Source organism: Pimephales promelas, chromosome 3 (genome assembly GCF_988280905.1).
Source record: "Pimephales promelas chromosome 3, fPimPro1.hap1.1, whole genome shotgun sequence".
Lineage (NCBI taxonomy): Eukaryota > Metazoa > Chordata > Actinopteri > Cypriniformes > Leuciscidae > Pimephales > Pimephales promelas.
Genome location: NC_142771.1, coordinates 28,715,740 through 28,729,262, shown reverse-complemented (window position 1 = coordinate 28,729,262; position 13,523 = coordinate 28,715,740). Strand labels below are relative to the sequence as shown.

The 13,523-nt window shown below is 37.7% G+C and overlaps 1 long non-coding RNA gene across 1 annotated transcript in view; it reads left to right on the top strand.

The window, feature by feature from the left end:
• The window catches only part of LOC120489399 (uncharacterized), a 71,441-nt gene that overhangs the window by 40,808 nt on the left and 17,110 nt on the right, over nucleotides 1-13,523 (top strand). The window lies entirely within an intron of this gene.

The window sequence follows — 13,523 nt, the reverse complement described above, 5'->3', positions numbered from 1 at the left end:
CAATTCATGTTGGCTTTAATGCATTATTGTGTTAAATGCTATTGGAAGTATTATGCTATAACATGTTTGGCATGCAATTGAAGTGAGATGCAGTGTCATTAGTTTTTGGCTTTGCTCATAGACATCTGCCAACAGGAAATTATATGAACTTTTGCTGCCAGAAAACATTTTATTGTAGTGGATCAGTGATAAGGCCTGGTCGGTTGGCATGAGGTGATATTTGCTTTGGTCCCACTAACTATTTACTTACTAAGGACTATCTATGGATTTTAATTGATCTGTTTATTCATTTATCTTCTTTAAATGTTATATATATTTGCATTTATTTTTATCCATGATGCATGAAGGGAACTGAGCCCCATCTCCAAGACTGTGTTGAGCTATTAAAATGCATGAGTTAGCTTACTCAATATTTAGATCAATTACATTATTCTCCTAACTTATAAGGGTTGTGTGTGTGTGTGTATTAAAGGGATACTTCAAGATTTAGCATTAAGCTTTGTATTTGTAAAAAACCTGTAGTTTTTTCTCATTTTTTTGAAACCCTCCACCCTCATATCCCCCTGAGACGAGAGATTTATATATTTTTTGTCTGGAAAATATCCTCCGATGATGCAAAAATCGTAATTTTGCATCATCGGAGGATTTTTTGGGCAGAGGCTAAAGACTACAGTCAGTAGAAGGAGCTGTTCCGCACGTTCTCAACCTGCCCATAGAGGGTGGGATCTCACTCACAGAATGTACACATAGTGTAAGCCATCTTTTTTTGGAAGCTAAACTAGCAGGCTCTTGTTCTGTGGAGAAAGCTGAGTAACTTAGTTGGAGAAAGCTGAGTAGTAAGGGTTACCATTCATCCTCTTTTTTCCTGGACATGTCCGGCCGCCGAAATCGTACAAAATGTCATCTTTTGCTTTCTGCAGTCACCATTAATTGTTTACATACACACCTTTTGTCTCAATCTACAACATGACATCATGACTTTTGCGTAAACATACACGCCACTTTCGAGTCAAGTGGCGTGTTATCTCTACGCATTTTGTGCTATCCGCGTGTATGCGTGAATGTCTACGCCATTAACGTTCGCGTCATTCCGCGTGTTTGTACACGCCGTCAAATGTCCAGTCATAAATGCCATTAAAGGAGTAGTTCACTTTTGAAAAAAACTTTTGCTGATAATTTTTCTCACCCCCATGTCATCCAAGATGTCCATGTCTTTCTTTCCTCAGTCGAAAAGAAATTAAGGTTTTTGATGAAAACATTCCAGGATGTTTCTCCATATAATGGACTTCAATGGGAACCGGATGGTTCAAGGTCCAAAAGACAGTTAATAACAGTTTCAGATGCAGCTTCAAATGTCTTTAAACGACACCAGACGATGAATAAGGGTCTTATCATGCGAAACGATCGGTTATTTCAAAACTTGTTCCAAAAATGTAACTTTTCTAAGGACAAATGTTAGCCTTGCTCTATTCTGTGAGGCGCGTTTGTAACGTCACGTAATTACGTTCAAAAGGTCACGGGCGACGTAGCCGGAAGTACAGAGTCAGTGTTTACAAGTTGAACGCATAGGTTGAACGTGAAAACTAACTCAAACGCCGTTTACAAAAAATGAATTAAAAGGTAAAACAACGATGTCGGACGATTTTGATTCTGTACTTCCGGCTACGTCGCCCGTGACCTTTTGAACGTAATTACGTATTAACGTGATGTTGCAAACGCGCCTCACAGAATAGAGCAAGGCTAACATTTGTCCTTAGAAAAGTTACATTTTTGGAACAAGTTTTGAAATAACCGATCGTTTCGCATGATAAGACCCTTATTCATCATCTGGTGTCGTTTAAAGACATTTGAAGCTGCATCTGAAACTGTTATTAACAGTCTTTTGGACCTTGGACCGTCTGGTTCCCATTGAAGTCCATTATATGGAGAAAAATCCTGGAATGTTTTCATCAAAAACCATAATTTCTTTTCGACTGAAGAAAGAAAGACATGGACATCTTGGATGACATGGGGGTGAGTAAATTATCAGCAAAAGTTTTTTCAAAAGTGAACTAATCCTTTAACCCCAGTGACGGTTAAGTTTAGGGATGGGGTTGAGGTAAGTCATATATTTATATAACGTTAAGTCAACGGCGTTCATAAACACGCTGAAAAGCGATTATTTCATAGCACGCCAAAAATGGAAATACGAATTGGCGTGTCATACACCCGCTACTTCATGAGATCAGTCTGCAATCTAACTGAATTCATTCTGATTGGTGAATATGAATGAAGTGCTTACAGGAATGCTAAACAAGTGATTGGTTGATGTGTGTTTTAACATTGCTAAGAAAATGTAGCAATCCTTGCGCCATTCTCCCACGGCCCTCTGCCTCGTCCTGCTCGCCACAGTAAACATAATTAATGACGACTGTAGAACTCAATTTCATCTCGAAATCCCGGGCAGACTCATCACGGAGATTCACTAGTAGCCTAGACTTGTTGTTTAACTACTGCGGTCTGTTACGGGTAGGCGTGGCCTCCTAGGGCAGCGAAGCAAGTGCATTCTGGGAGTTGTTGTCTTTCATCCACATAAGCCTAAAATACATTTTCTGTCTTTTCTCAGTCAAGAAAGCTCCAAATTCAAAAATATTTTCACATTTTTTCTACATAAATGACCCATTTTAAAAACACATTCACCTTTCCAGAGGTGAAGTATCCCTTTAAATCTGCTTTACTCTGGACAAAGCTATTTAATACACACAACTGCATCTGTGGAACTGCACAGCGTGTTTTAGACAAACTCTCCCAGAACTGATTGCAGCCAGGTTCAGACATAATGATATATCTGAGCTTTTTGGAGACTCTAGATTAAAGTCTAGCTGTGCTGGTCTGACTGATATTAAAATCAGTCAAGGGTTTGTCAGAGTGTAATGAGGAAAGCAATTTATCATACCGGAACAAACAACATTAGAGCCATGCAGCCTTAAATCTGAATTTCTCCCTCGCTCTCTCTTTCACGCACACACATAGGCTTTTTCAGTTTAATCAGGTGCTAATTCTGCTTATTTCTATCGGTATAATGAACTTTAATGAATTCACCTAACACTCTCCTGAAACATGGTGCATTAATTCATATCCATCTGCTTTGAATCAGAACTCAAATGTGGAATAGATCATCAGTGAGCTGCACAGTCGAGTCTAAAACTCAGTTTGAGTGACAGAAGTATGAGCTCAAATGGAATGGGGATGTTATTACCCTTCATTGTTTTTTTTTTCCCCTGGAGGATATTTATAAAGCCTCGAAGTGGCAAAAGTAACAAAATGACAAAGACACTGTCTTTCACTGACAAAGTCTGCCTCTTTTACTCTCTCTCACTTTGTCTCAGACTGTAGCTTAAAAGTATATTAAAATCACAGATACACCCCCCCCCCCCCTTCTACCATTAATGATATTGTCTGTAAATATTGTGCAGGGCTAGTGCTTGTTTAAGTTAGGCGATGAACTTTTCAGGTATTGTTCACATAAGTGGCTTCATCTTTACAAAACACCAAAACACAGACATGCAGATAATCACCTCAGTCTGAATTTCTGTCTGCATGTAAACATCAAAACACAGGTGTGCTACTCTGCCTAAGAGTGTGTGTGTGTGTGTGATGGCCGCTGTGGGTGGATACGATTGAGCTCATTGTAACTCAGAGCAGGTGTGTTCATTTCCCTGTCATGAAACAAATAAAAAAATTAATATTTATCACCCTGACCCATTTCTCCAGAGGTGGGAGAAATGGTGTCTATATTTGAGAGTAATATAAAAAAGACATGTGACAGAGAGAGAGAGGACTTTACTCTAGGTTGCTCAAGCTGAAAGGATTCAAACGGCTATCTTTAATTATTCTTTACTCACTATTTCCCATTCCATTAGTGCTGGGAAGCGGCCGTCCATATAAACACTCTGCCTTTCCTGCATCCATGACTGTTAAAATGAAGGATGGCTAGGGTTCAGGCAGTTTAACATACTAACAAATTGAAAACCAGCATTGATGCATTATTCATCACAGCACTCACCCCTTTTTAAAAGTAAAAAAGACCATGATTTGCGGCCATTTGTGTCTAGGGTCAATTTGTAATATGTCATCCCTTCTACTTGTGTTTTTCACAAAATCACAAAGTCAGCATTACAATTTTAGTGTAAGATCTGTATTTCATTAAGAGAAGGCAACGGAAGAATGGTGGAGGGACAAAGAAAGAAGGAGAGCAAGAATTATTGGTAGATAAGAGGTTTGAAAGTGGGAATTCATTTTAAGAAATAAACCAGAGCTGGCCGGAGAGTTGCCATGGTGTTTTGAAGAGGGCACTCAGCCTGTTTTTTTTGTTTTTTTTACACTCTGCCTGGATAAGCTGAAAGGATCTTTTTCACAATGGACAATGCACGGAAATCACCTGTTTTTCCTTTTGTGTGCATGTACATGACCAAATATGAGTGTGTGCGTGTGCATGTCATTATGCCCTGGGCATCTCGGGTTGACAAAGTAGAGTGTGGAGTATGTAACCGTTCTGATGTGAAAATTTCAATTGAATTCTTATTGTTACGGCATGCTTACATTACACTACATTACACAAAATGATATTTCTTAAATATAAAAGTATAGTTCACTAAAGATTCTGGAAATAAACTGTAGATTCTTTTTATTATCAATGTTGAAAACATTTCACGAGTTCACACTTACATACAATCAGGGGTGCAACTACCCAGTTTCAGAGGGGTATGCAGCAACAATTTTAGCGCCCCCCCCCCCCCCCAAAAAAAAAAGGAAAAATAAATGTAATGTAAGTGTGCTGTGTAATACGTGAGCTAACAGAAGAAAATAAGTGCAAAATTCTCGTTTATTAACACAATTAAACTATAGCTACTCCACCTTGATGAACCCCCCTAAGAAAACTATAAGCTCCATTGGAACAGCAATACCAGTGTTTCTCACAGGATTTTAGGTAAAACTGTGGACCTCAGTTTCTCTAGGGGGGTTTGGGGGCATGCTCCCCCGCAAGAAAATTTTGTGTTCTGTAATGTTAAATTCAGCAGTCTGGTGCACTTTGAGAGTTCAAAATTGAAAGCTCCAACCCATATTCAGGGTGCAAATTAAACAGAGAAAAATTTGAACCTCTTTTAGTTAGTGTCACTACTACATAATAAATAGTTATAATATTAATCTCATGATAGTAGCCATAAAGGCTATTGTAAAACAAAATGCACAGAAAAATAAAGGAAACTTTCATAATTAGTTTTGCACTAATTTCTATACTTGAAAGATACTTGCGCATAATGACGTATTTCATGGGCCAGTGTGTCAGAAAAAAAAAAACTAAAGCTGACTTTTTTTGACCAATGCATTACACCAGCACAGCGCTGCCAATTAAGCAAAAAAACAAAACAAACAACAAACAAATGGGCCGCCGTATGAGTTTTGTGGGCCGTTAAGACAAATAAATTAAAAAAGGATGAAATGTATTGGCTGAAAAGCACGTCGGCCCAGCGGGAATCTCCCGGTAGTCCCGATGGCCACCGAGATATAGCCTACATGTGTTGGGATGTCACATTTTAAATCCTACCTGTTGGCTTTCAGCAATGCATGCAGTTATTTAGCTGCTGTCGTATCAATTGACATGCCATCTCCTTTTCTCTCTTTCTTTTTCCATTTTTAGCCCCACAACATTTTGTTTAATTCATCTTTTTCGACGACAACTCGACTACTCGTACCTGCTCGCTCAGAGCTCACGGCGCCCCCGCCCGCTCGCGATATTACCCGCCCCCCTTCTCCATGAGGGCGCCTACTCTAGCCTAGCTGTTAGTCCTCTAAAGTTTTATATAACAATGAAGGAATGCAGAAATGATTTAGAAACGCACAACGGCAGTTACATATAAAAATACAATATAGCCTATATAAATTTTTAATTTTTTTTTTTTACCATCGCTTTGGCGCCCCCCATTGTGCTGCGCCCCTATGCGCCGCATATAGCGCATACCCACTTTTTGCGCCACTGCATACAATTTGAGTGGAGTGGATAAGGTTTAATGCATATTTGCTGTTCTTTCTGGGGGGAGGGCTCTGAGCTCAGAGTTTGGCCCGGACCCAGAGTACTCCCCCATATGTAAGTGTTTAGGGCTGGACGTGTGGAGAAGGGAAGGACTATTGACTATTGAAGGACTATAGTGAGATTGCTGAATCTATATTGATTGCTGGGTGCACTCCACTCGTGTTGGGCCACATCCACACGAAGCCAGAGCTTTTCCTATCCAATGTTTTTTTTTTCCTCGTTCTAAAAAAAGTCTGTAAACATGGTGGCGTCTTGAAAAATATCTGCGTACACACAAAACCACTGAAACTGACTCAAAACGATATAGTATACATCCCAGACCAGTATGTGGCGCTGTAATTCTGCCATAGAGATACACTAAAAATGCGAGAAGAAGACTTTGAGCATCCGCATAAACCCTTGCGTGCTGTAGGCTACTATAGTAAAATAAATACTAGGCTATATAATAATATTAGGCAAAGTTGCTTCATTTCTTTTTTTTACCAAGAACTTTATTGAACAACCATAAATTACCTGGTACAAAATAGGGAGTCACGATATGTCCTGAATATATTGTCAGCTATAGCCTATATTTGCTTCTTATTTATTAAATCCAGGTAACTGGTTGATGAAACATTGATTAAAATTAAGATACAATTTATACAAAATGAAATTCGCTTTAAAGAAAGGCTTTATACAAAACAAAACTTAAAATTAGGTCTCCCGATATGTTGCGCATCTTATTATACTCATGCATGCGGTTCACTTTTAATAATCAACATTGATTAAATTAAAAAATAAAATTTGAACATAAATATTAAACTAAATACATTTCTTTAATGGCTACAACATGTAGGCCTACAATAACCTACAGAAATGTCGGAGTTGAACATTACAGGGGTGTGTTTTTTTTTAATAGCCGCAATAATCAAATAATCCCATCAATCGTTGAATATTATTTTTGCTTTAAATCCTCATCCCTACAAAATACGAAATGTCTTAATCGGACAACAGACCAGCACCATAGCATACGAAAGAAAGTAGCTAGCCTAAATAAAGGAATACAAGAGGCTCAGTAGTTTCTGCCGCATTATTATATTATTATTATTATTATACAAGCAGTTTTACTGTTGTTGCTGTTCTGTGACTAGTCAACACGTGGGGTGATTACATAATCGTTTCACAAAATATACGGATTGGCCGTACACACAAAAACGCAAGGGTGTCATTTTCAGATTTATCCATCGTGGGAACTGGTTTCAAAAAATTGCGGTTTTATTGTTCCAAAACGCCTGGACGAAACGCCAATACGACAAAAAATTTGTACGTATACAGCTAAACGCGTCTCCGTGTGGACAGGGCCTTAATTAACTGAACGTGCTCCTTCCAAACTTTGTTAATAAAACATCATTAAAAGAGCTTGTCAAGTCATTTTGTGAGGGGAATCAGACTATTGGTCGTGTTGATTCACTAAACAGAACATAAGAGTCATTGGGCCTTTAACACTGGAGAAACATTTTCATAGTTCCTACTATTGGCAAAAATATCCGCTTTTTGGTGTGTTTGCACCACAAGAACTGGGAACAATTTTAGTTGTTCAATAGGAATACGTGTGCGTTGATTGGCCAAAGGCATGAAACCATGAAACTCTAGCACCTTCCATTTTTAAAACGCCATGTAAACACAGTTTACATATACTCACTCCATGAACTAAATGTAAAACAGTGATAGATGGACCAGCGCCAAAGTCCAGGCACTTTACAATATGGAGATGTTGAAGGTGTTGAATGCAGCGCTAAATGATATTATCACTCAGTTGGCTTACGTCACTTCAGTATTCCTGCTGGTGGTGCAAATGCAACAAGGAAAAAGGCCCTAGGGGAACATTTCAATCTCAGGGGACCACCATGGTGGCTATAAATGAGTACCTTTTGCTCTAGATCTGAAACTGCACTGATTGCATATTGCTTTGCGTTAGGCCGCAATGATAACTCAATGGAAATACAAATTCTCACCATTATTTTGCAGTCGTTTTACTGCATCACACTCAATGCAGACTACAAACTCTTTTCATGACTCTTGTAAAAAAAAAAATATATATATATATATATATATATATTGCAGAAATACAGCGCAGAAAACATAATACACACTGCTTCGGGCAAGTAGAATTTAAGTAGTTATTCAATGTAAATATTCACCTCCACCAATGTAATGTATTTAATCCACATCCAGATTGACAAATGGCAGTAACAGATGCCCATGGGCGAACTATTCATAATTGTCCAAATAAAAACTAGAAAGATAATAAAAGATGTACGTTATATGACAAGAAGTGAGTAAATGTTTACTAGAGCTTGTGCAGCATTGAGTTTTCCAGTATGTTGTCTGATGAATCATGTTTAACTGTGCTGCATGGCACCCTTGGCCAGACTAAATTAGCTTTTCCTTTTTTTCTAGCTTATTTTTTGCAATGTAACTTTCTTATCCGGGAAGGACATGCAAATCTCAACATTTGTTCAAAATGCGGTGTCTAATATGATATAATTGTATTTACTACAATTTTAAGACAGTATTTGTGCCAGAAGCGCACCTTTATAGTTCAGCAGGTTTCTGGGGCTTGCTAAATGTATGCGTTTCCCTTTTAAAATGACTATAGGGATAAAAATAAACAATTGAAAATTTATAAATAAATAAATAAATCTCTTGTGTTAATAATTGGAAAGAATGGCATGGGATCAGTGAGAAAAGTGGTGCTTTGGCACAATGCGACGCGACAATGAGCAGATGTTCAAACAGTGCCCTCTGGCCTGTGTGTGGATGTGGATGTGTGAGTGTTTGTGTGTTTGCACAGGGGGATTTAAAGCAAACCCTATGTGTTTTGAAGATTAGGGACACACCGAAAGCACAGAATAGTAGAGCACACCATGAACCCACAGAACAAAACTATCACACAAAATTTGCTGCAGAGAGAAAGTGAGGAACAGAAAGAGCAGAAATCTGGAGAAACCGGATAAGCGAACAGAGAGGAACTCCAGGTATTCTGAATTCCTCAGGCACATGCGGAGAGAAAATTGGCTAAGGATAGTGGAATACAACAAAAGAACTAAGGAGCGAAAGAATAAGAGGATGATTGAGGAAAGGTTTTATTTCCTGGAAGACCAAAAGAAAGTAATCAGAGAATTCATGATGTTCTTTAGCACCACACACACTGCTTTTCAATTTAACTTCTGCCTCTGAGTGAATCAGTCCTAGTCCTGATTGGCTCTGTCAACTTGTTTTTGTGGGAACCTGACAGAGAAGCCATTTCAGAGGTTTCTGAAATTTCATCCTGAGGTTTCATCAGGCTTGTCCTTTTTTATAATCAAATGAGTAGAGGAGATTGGGGGAGAACAGTGAAGTGATTAGTATGGAAGCTTGTTTCCGCCATACAATGAAAAATATAAAAGGTAATTGCAACTTTTTATCTCACAATTCTGACTTTTTTTCTCACAATTGCGAGTTTACTTCTCGCAATTCTGACTTAAATTTCTCAGAATTGCGAGATGGAAAGTCAAAATTGCGAGATATGAAGTCAGAATTGCGTGATATAAAGTCGCAATTGTGAGATATAAAGTCAGAATTGCGTGATATAAAGTCGCAATTGTGTCTTATAAAGTCAGAAATGCGAGATATAAAGTCAGAATTGTGAGATTTAAACTATTCTGAGGGGGAAAAAGTATTTTTCTCCCCTTAGAACTGGTCTGATAACAGTCGCAATTGCGAGTTTATGTCTCACAATTCTGAGAAAAGATGTCAGAATTTCGACATATAAACTCGCAATTATGTGTTATAAATTCAGAATTGCGAGATGTAAACTCGCAATTGTGAGGAAAAAAAGTCAGAATTGTGAGATAAAAAGTCACACTTCTGTCTTTTTTCTCAGAATTGCTTTATATCACCCAATTCTGACTTTAAATCTCGCAATTCTGACTTTATATCTCGCAATTCTGACTTTATATCTCGCAATTCTGACTTTATATCACACAATTCTGACTTTATATCTTGCAATTCTGACTTTATATCTCGCAATTCTGACTTTATATCACACAATTCTGACTTTATATCTCGCAATTCTGACTTTATATCTCGAAATTCTGACTTTATATCTCGCAATTCTGACTTTATATCTCGAAATTCTAATTTTATATCTCGCAATTCTGACTTTATATCACACAATTCTGACTTTATATCTCGTAATTCTGACTTTATATCTCGCAATTCTGACTTTATATCTCGCAATTCTGACTTTATATCTCGCAATTCTGACTTTAAAATGCAATTCTGACTATCTCGCAATTCTGACTTTATATCACACAATTCTGACTTTATATCTCGCAATTCTGACTTAATATCTCGCAATTCTGACTTTATAATACACAATTGTGAGATAAAAAGTCACAATTATTTTTTTTATTTTTTTTATTCAGTGGCGGAAACAAGCTTCCATAGATTAGCACTACAAGGTATATATTGACAAAAAAATTCTAATAACAATAACATAAGGTAATTATGACTTTATTTCTCATAATTGTGACATTCTCTTATAATGTGAAATCATTTCACAATGAGACATTTCTCATTTTATTCTCACAGCATCCCTTTTTTTAAGCTGGTTTTCATACGCATACTCCATTTCAAAGTATCATCCGTTTATGGATGTATTTCTCCACTATGTATGTGGGGTCATACAGGAAAGTCTTTTCAGTCAATCTGTTCAATAATTCATGACTGATAGTTAGTATCCTGAAGGCTTCTGTTTGGTTACCACCTATAGAAAATAAGAAAGTCTGCTCTCTTGCCCTTATTGTAGCTGCACAAATATGATTTCTTTCCTCTCGTTTAAGATGTGTATGTATGTTTGTGTGTGTGAATGTGTTTGCTCATGTCCAGGCAAATGCAATCAAGTAAATGTCAAGTGGATCATCTCCCTTGCATCGTTTTGCAAGTCCGTCTGTTCAGTGAAGTGTGACTATTTCATCTTGAGTGTTCACACAGACCACATCTTCAGTCTACACTGATTTTCTCTGATTTTCCCATAAAGTTAAGTGTCTCTTCACACCAATGACAGAGCCAGACATACTCTCCACATCAAGCACTGGTCATAGTTAATATAGGCACAGACAAAGTAGTTAAAGTCATCCATTAGAGAAAACAGTTTCTAGATATACATTAAGGACATTCAGTTAAAGGGGGGGTTTACTTCTTTTTTTCTTTGCATGATTGTGTTTATGGGGTGCAATATAACATGTATTCGTGTTTTTTTTTTTTAAAGTCTTATTTTTCATAAACTTCACCTTTATTGTAAGCCGCGCTCTAGTCTGTCCCCTGAACGACCGGGTCGACTTCCTGAGTCTATGAAATCACTCCCTCAGAAACAGGCAGTGGGCTCAGATTGGTTAGTTTGGGCCGGTGTGTGGTGATTGGCTAAACTGTCGCTCACGTTGTCCGGAAGGTTAACGCCCATTACCTTTACGGGCGAAACGTGTCTGCGCTCCGGTCCAGATGTAAATAATGGTCGATACTTAATTGACAAGTAAGATACTTGTCACTGGCATTAGTGCAGGGCTTGTCAATATAGTGTTTACCTTAATGTCATCTACTCTTCAGCACAATTGTAACCACAAAATCTTCAAGACTGCAGAAACCACATCAAACACGAAAAGGTCTTTTAAAATAAATTTTAGTTTAAGTTACATACAATATGAAATTAACGTAATGATCAACATTAGTAGGCCTATGCCAACAAAACTCAACAAAATATTGTTTAAAACTCGCAAAATAATTGGTGTTACCCATAAATTAATAAGTGGAGATGAAATATTATTTTAAGTTTTAGATTATATTTTTTAATTTACCTGTATCTTAAAGCTTCTGCTAAAGAAAACTTACAGCAACAAGACATTTTACAGTAGCTAGCCTAACATACAGACGGGCTTTGGGGTTATTTGCTCTGCGATCGATAACTGAGACGCAAGAAGATGGCTGTTGCCTTTGTATGAATCGAGAGCGCAGGTCCACAGTATGATACGAAAGACATGACAGTAGCGATGTTTTCAGCTACTCCGACGAACGTCTGTCTCTGATAAACAGCGTTGCCATGATGAACGATGGAGAATATTAGGAAATATCAGACCGCTGATTCGCTGAATACCTCGACTGACCAATCAGAGTCGAGTGTTCCAAAGCGCCCCGTGATAAATGGTCATAATCATTACCGGCCATGATTATTAATTACTCCAGAATAATCCTTTCCGAGACTCTTCATGTCCTATTCCTTTCCTTCACTCTTCTATAGTTATTCTGAAACTTTAATGTCAGAAGTAGCCTATTTTTACACCAGCAGTCTGTCAGAGTTATTAGTCTAGCTCAACTTTTAGACACTGTGAGGAATGATCTGGAGAAAACTGTCATTTCTGAAACTCTGATGTGAAAGATGAAAAGAGTAGCATGACTGGATAGTCGAAGGATGTTCTGTAGTGATCCGTTTTAATATGATAGGTATAAAGGTTTGAAATAACACGACACAAGTCTCATATGTTTACATAGGCTATATTTCAGTAAGAGGTGATTTCTTCTTTATTCCCCCAACTCATACTATGTTTGATTGCACACACACAGAATCATGTATATATATATATATATATATATATATACATATAAAGCCCATACTCTCAATACTTCACAGTTTTTTTCATTCCCAGCTTTTAGCTCTCTGTGTTCCTGTAGTATGTCACTTTTCCAGTGAAACCTGAAACTCATTCACCATATGAGTTCCGTCTGTGGACACGTCTTTTTTTCTCCGTGTCCCTCCTGTTTTTCAATCTCTTTACCTTTCAAGCCTTCTCAGCTTTTCTCTCTCTCACTTATTTTATGGTGCTATAAATGGACAGGCTTTTTCATTCAAACAGTGATCGCATAGCCCTGTCCATGGTGCTGAAATATTTCTTTCTTTCTTTCTGTCTCAAAAAATATCTCAAAACTGCTCAGAACGCAGATAGATCCTTATAATTCCAACGGGATGATTTTATGCATTTAAAAAAATTCCCAAAAGAGCATTTTATAGACTAAACTTAAAGTCAAATGTATGTACCAGATGTATCATAGCCCTTCTTACGACATTAAACTGAATTCATATGTCTCTTACTCTTCTGTAGTAGACGGACACCATGTTGCAGCTTTAGAAATAGAATTTATTAGTTGTAACTAAGGATACCAGAGGGTTGTATGATACATAGCTGGAGATGAGAAGTAGGCATGCACATACGTAATTGTTTGTAATAGCGACATTTCTAAGTGTGCGAGTCAAAGACACTGGGCGACCATTTAGTCACCAGTAAACAGAGAAATCAAATCAGTACTTCCAGAGTTTTGTGCTTTCTCAAAGAAAACAAACAAAACAGACGATTGACAAAGAAAAACCTCAGTGCCA